The sequence below is a fragment of the Copadichromis virginalis genome, linkage group LG22 (assembly GCF_057382275.1).
Source record: "Copadichromis virginalis isolate Kocher_CV1m ecotype Utaka linkage group LG22, C_Virginalis_male_GT1.1, whole genome shotgun sequence".
Classification (NCBI taxonomy): Eukaryota; Metazoa; Chordata; class Actinopteri; order Cichliformes; family Cichlidae; genus Copadichromis; species Copadichromis virginalis.
This window is the reverse complement of record NC_140638.1, coordinates 7189789-7195788: the sequence shown is the minus strand read 5'-3', so window position 1 is coordinate 7195788 and position 6000 is coordinate 7189789. Positions and strand designations below refer to the sequence as shown.

The window sequence follows — 6000 nt, the reverse complement described above, 5'->3', positions numbered from 1 at the left end:
CCCATCGGTGTTATACGGTTATAAGGTTGGTCTGAATTTAAATGCTTCATATGCTGTTTGAGCTACAGCAGGGGTCCCCAATCCCAGTCCGCGAGGGCTGGTTTCCTGCAGGTTTTAGATGTGTCCTTGATCCACCACAGCTGATTTAAATGGATAAATTACCTTCTCAACACGTCTTGAAGTTCTCCAGAGGCCTGGTAACAAACTAATCATGTGAATCAGGTGTGTTGACCCAGGGTGAGATCTGAAACCTGCAGGGACACCGGCCCTCGCGGACTGGGATTGGGGACCCCTAGTCTACCCTCTTCCTGACCAAGGATGTTTGACCCTTTGATCAGCAACACACACACACACACACACACACACACACACACACACACACAGGCAAGGTACTCTTTGTATGTAGACGTCGTATGTTAATGAACCTATGCATATTCATGTAACCTCAATAAAAGGACAGTGGTACGGGAGGACGGACGAGAGCAACTGGGGTCAGACGAAGGAACGGCGCTCTGTCCGGTCTCTCCCGTGCACGAGTAACATGAAGAACTTTGCCTACTTGTGTCTTGCTTTGCAGTGTAATTGTATTGTCTTTAACGTTCCAGCGGATAGGTACAAGCAACAAACCTATCAGAAGGTGTTGGCAAAACAGCTGGTTAAACTATCTTCAGCTAAAAACCTTCTGCTAAAGTAGACAGTGAATAACTTCTGTTCCATTTCTGTATTAAAGAGCTGTAAACCATATCACTGTCACGGTTTGGCATGGCAAACCGTGGGGGGTGTGGGGAAGGAGGACCCAGGCGCGGTGCTCTATGTACAAGCAGTACGTTTATTTACAGTGTGTGGAAATAACAACAATAAATCCCCGTGGTTTCCCCTGACTCCCGTGTCGTGTCTCTCCGTGACCAGTCCGTGTCTCAGTGCTCGCCGCTCCCGTGTCTCAGCACTCCTCGTGCTGGCTGCTGTCTGGCGCTCCACACTTCTCCTGGGGACACAATAGACGCAGCCGTCAGGACACATAACCGCGGGCATACATACACTAACTCAGTTCAAATGGATGACTAACGTGGAGACTCACGCAATGATCCCGCGTCGGTGGGAGCTCCAAGACTCTCCTAAGTAGCACCTCCGACGAGGCCTGACCAGCAGCAGGTGTGTGGCTTCGGGTGTGGCCAGACCATCAGCAGGGCCACACCCACCAGGCCTGAAGGCGCCCACTGAAACACACACACACACACGCAAACAGGGAGAAGGACAGCAACACCAAATATACATACAATAATAATAATAATAAGAATATAATTCATAACTGCTCAGGGACCCTGACAATCACTGATGAATATCACATTATCAACTTTGATCTTTTTAAGTCTAGGCCAGAGTTTTATGAACAGCCGTTGGGTGATGGCATCAACTTTTTCAGTAGAGGAAGGTGAACTGGCATTTTTATTGACACGTGTCACCACCTTCTTGATACAGGCTTCCACAGATAACCTGTAATTTTCAGCCTCTTCAGCATCACACAGGGCTGGATTCTGCATAGTGTCGATCAGGTGATTTTTAATGATATCGACCGTCAGTTTTCTCAACACTGGGTCCTCGTCGTTCAGTAACATCAGTAAATGTTTTTTCTTAACAGAATGTTTTCTGACGTAGCTCTTGGTAAATGGCCCGGTCGAGATCTTTCAGTTTATATACATGTATATGCAGATCTTTGATCCTGTTGTCAGACAACATGTGTTTTTTTGTGTGTCCCGTTTGGATCTTTAGCTATAAGAATTGTTGTCTTAAGGCCAAGAAAGATGCCAAGCGGATTTATTTTACCAGGTGGATCATCATGGCCTTGCCATATTGGTCCATTTGATTGACCTTTATTATAATTACAACACGTGTTTTAACAGGTACCTGTGGAGTTTTTTTTTAGAAGGTCTGTAGTGCGAATTATTTTCAACACGTGTGAGCACAGCATCAATGAGTGCGCTCACATGTTCCTCTTCATCATCATCATAATCGCTGACACTAATGCCAGATGATGATTTTTTCTCCAGTATCCGAAATATATTACTTTTAAATTCTTCTAAACGTGTTTCAGACATGGCTTTAGTTTCTTTGTCCTCGTCATCCTTGGCTCTAACGCACCACGAGAAGAACCTTGCCAGCAGGTTTTTACGGAAGTGGTGATCTTCAAATATGGAAATGATCACCTCTAGGTACGGCTGACCTACGGCTAGCGCAATGATCACGAGATCAGGGCTAATGTCCAGCCGCTTTGATGTCTTTAAAAATCACCTTTTCAAGTTTTTTAATCCCCCTGTGTGTGATTTTGAGAGGCTTTTGCTCAACTTGTGACCACAGAGCTGTGAAGAGGCGCTGCTGAATCATGTCAGATGGCGACACCTTTGCGTCTTTGGAGGCACGTGAAAAATCTTAATTGCCCATTGTTTTTGGAAAAATCTAAATTGCCCATAGGTATGAGTGAATGTGAGTACGAATGTTTAGCCCTGTGACAGACTAGCGACCTGTCCAGGGCGTACCCTGCCTCTCGCCCTGAGATAGCTGCCATAGGCTCCAGCACCCCCTGCGACCCTGAAAAGGAAAAGCGGAAGTTAGGGGTGGGCAACTCCAGGCCTCGAGGGCCGGTGTCCCTGCAGGTTTTAGATGTGTCCTTGAACCAACACAGCTGATATAAATGGCTAAATTAGCTCCTGAAAATGTCCTGAAGTTCTCCAGAGGCCTGGTAACGAACCTGGTAACGAACTAATCCAGGCCCCCTCGGTAGTACTTCTATTTTGTGCCCACAGAGCTGTGAAGAGGCGCTGTTTAATCTGCAACAGCATCCTGCCATGCGATTGAATTCGTCCCTAACCTTTGGGAACCCTCACATAAATTTTATCGAATGGAAAAAGGTTAGCTTTCATCCTCCAGCTTCACTGTGTTTATGTTATGCTAACATAGCTGTATCGCTAGTGATCTCGTAGTACATCATTATGTACCAGCTAGTCCAACCTCAGTAACCCTAAAAAAAAAAAAAAAAAAAAAAAAAAGTCACTGCTGTTTAGTTTTCTGTCTTCATTTATGTTGGAAGTGATAGCAGAGCTGTACGTTTAAATTTTTTCAAAACGTCTCTCAGTCAGAACATTATATATTATGTTTAGGTGGCCCTTTCGAGATTTTTTTCCATTGATGTGCAGATCTTTGATTGTGTCGTCAGACAACAGGTGTTTCTTCAAAGATACCTGTGGAGTTTTTTTTAGAAGGTTTGTAGTGCGATTTCTTTGTAGCCCGTGTGAGCACAGCATCAACACTGTAAAATTAATAAATACAAAAATAAAAAATTGTTGCGAAAACTTAAACTCAAGGCAACCCACTGCATTTAGATTTTTAGGTTCTGATGGATAACTTAGTTGAAGCAACTTTTCTCCTAAACTTGAAACCTAACATTTTGTTTTAAAAACGCATTTAGTGTTGTTGCTAAAAAAAAAAAATTTTTTATATCAATTTGGGAACTTCAGGTTCATGCACAAGTTTTGCAAACAAAGTTATATGGTACTATTTACCTAAAAATGCAGCCAAGGCCTCAGGCATTTTTTATATAACCATCTAAATCTATTTACAGAACAATCAGGTGTTCTGCAGCAAATAAGAAGGCACACAAATTATTTGTGCCGGTCCAAAAAAAAAAAAAAGAAAAAAAAGTTTGTGTTCAGTATAAGACAGAAGAGAACAGCACAGGCCTAAACCCTGCAGGTCTGACAACAGGAGGTGTATCAGTCCTGTTTTCCCTGTGGGAACAGCGTTTACACTAGAATCTGCTTTTGATGGCTTTTTTGGAGCAAATGTGACATTCAGCAGTATAACTGACACAATACAAAACAATAACTACACTACACACTAACTCTAGCCTCCAAAAACGCTAAACATCACTAATGTCTCACATATGAAAACTTGCGCTCTCTTTCTTTTGCTCGCCGCTTTCCGTCGCGGGTGTCACTCCTAAAACTGCACCTTCTCCCTAAACAACCAAGTGCCGCATGTTGCCATATCATTTTTTTGATTGGCTGACATGGTAAATTCTAACACCAATCCGGTTGTTCAGTCTGACGTCACTAGCCGTGTCTGGACCTAAACTCCGCTGCAGGTTCACATATCAAACGATCACTATGGTATTACTGAGAGTTGAAAAACTGTCTAAAGTCTTTCATCTTTAATAAAATGATCAGCGTTCTGTTCTACCAGGTGTAACAATTGAGTTTAACATCCAGGCACCCATGAAAACGGAATTTATGACATTTAACGCAGTTAGAAGCTAGCGAGCTAACTCCCTGCTAACTTCTATCTAAATACAATATAGCATGTCCTGACTGCGGGGTTTTGGAAACAAATTAAAACCTACAGCTCTGTTATCACTTCCAGCATAAATGAAGACAGGAAACTAAAAAGCAGTGACGTTTGTAGGGTTACTGAAGTTTGGCTAGCTGGTATATAATGATGTGCTACGTGACCGCTAGCGACACAGCTATGTTAACATAATATAAACAAGCTAACTTTTTTTTTCCCACTCAATAAAGTTAACGTGAGTGTTCTCGGTGGAGGACTCCACCACCCCGTTCACACAGAAACTAAACCACATTTTTTTGGCTAAATATGATTTGAACAAATTAAACAACATGGCAGCGGACGCCCCCGAAATTATTTATTTATTTAAGAATAAAAAAAATAAAGGGGGGGGGGGGGGGGGGGGGGGGTTGCCGCTGTTGGTCGTCAGCCATGAGCGAGCTAGCTTATTTTGTCGGGTTTCTTTCGTTTGGTGGTATGGCGAACACCCCCTACATGAAATACACGTAGGGGGTGTCGCGGAGGCTTGTCAGACATGAGCGCGCCTGTTTGGAAGGGATGCTTGTCGGATTTACATTATTTTGTGACATGGCGATTTTTATACGAAAACTTTAAAGCACTATTTCATGATGGAAAACATTAAAGTTGCTCACGAGGGCATTCAAGCAGCACGATTGAGTAAAACAGTGTAGGGGGGATCTTAAATGAGGTAGTAAACACATATAAATGCACATTAAAAGAAACAGTACTTGCCTTCAGAAAGTTGAGATGAACACCTTAGCATCCAGCTCCTGGCGTAAAAAGCCTCGTGTTCGCATTAAGGCAGACGGCCAGGTGGCTTTCAGTCCTTGCAAAAGTGCATTGTAGACCCCGTAGTATCCAAAAATATGACATGCGCATGCGTGCTCAGGCACAGAAAGGCGCCAACAGCTTCAACTCATGTAAAACTTGAATTCATTCATTTTGCCAGCATAGAACGCGGAAGTGTTAGTGCAAGTAGTCCATTTAACATGAATAACAAATAGACAAGAGACAATTAAAAACTGCCAAAGAAGATGACTCTTATGACTTCCGGGGACATTTCTAACAAAAATGCACTGCATTAACCTGAATGAGGACAATCAAAAGGATATACATAAATGAAATTGAATTGATATAGTACCAGAGTACAGTGATCATTAACTGATCGTCATTAACGATCAGTGACCATTAACGGTTTTGTCACTGATCTCAAGGGTAGATTAATACTAAATACAGAAATATACCTCCATTTAAAAATTGCAAAAACATATGCAACAATAGTTATTGGTATACCTGACTCTTATGACTTTTGGGGACGTTTCTAACACAAAAACACTCCGCTTTAACGTAAATGGGAACATTCAATGGGAAACTTTCCTTAGGGAACTAGTTAATACAATAAACTCTGATTATTAAACATCTGCATGTGTTAAGGTATGTGTAACTACTTTTCGGATGGATTTCTTTATCTTAGTCCTCATTCTGATTGGTATTTGTTCCGTATTTTTAAATCTTAGACATAGTGAAGGTTTTTTTTTTTTAACATAACCCTTGAGTGTGGGGATCATTGATAAATTGTTTACAGACTTCATGGATAGATTTATACTGAAAAAGAACATGATACTATTTTTAGAAAAAAATTAT

General features: G+C 42.0%; 1 long non-coding RNA gene across 2 annotated transcripts; it reads right to left on the bottom strand.

The window, feature by feature from the left end:
* Window positions 1-809: 809 nt before the first annotated feature.
* On the bottom strand, window positions 810-5222 carry LOC146682585 (uncharacterized). Of its 2 annotated transcripts, XR_014917613.1 has the most exons (3): window positions 5089-5222; window positions 1079-2586; window positions 810-985 (listed from the first exon to the last, which is right to left on the bottom strand). It is a non-coding gene; the product is annotated as an uncharacterized LOC146682585 (long non-coding RNA). The 2 variants fall into 2 exon arrangements; XR_014917612.1 differs by lacking the exon at window positions 5089-5222 and having other exon boundaries at window positions 1079-2770.
* Window positions 5223-6000: the final 778 nt, after the last annotated feature.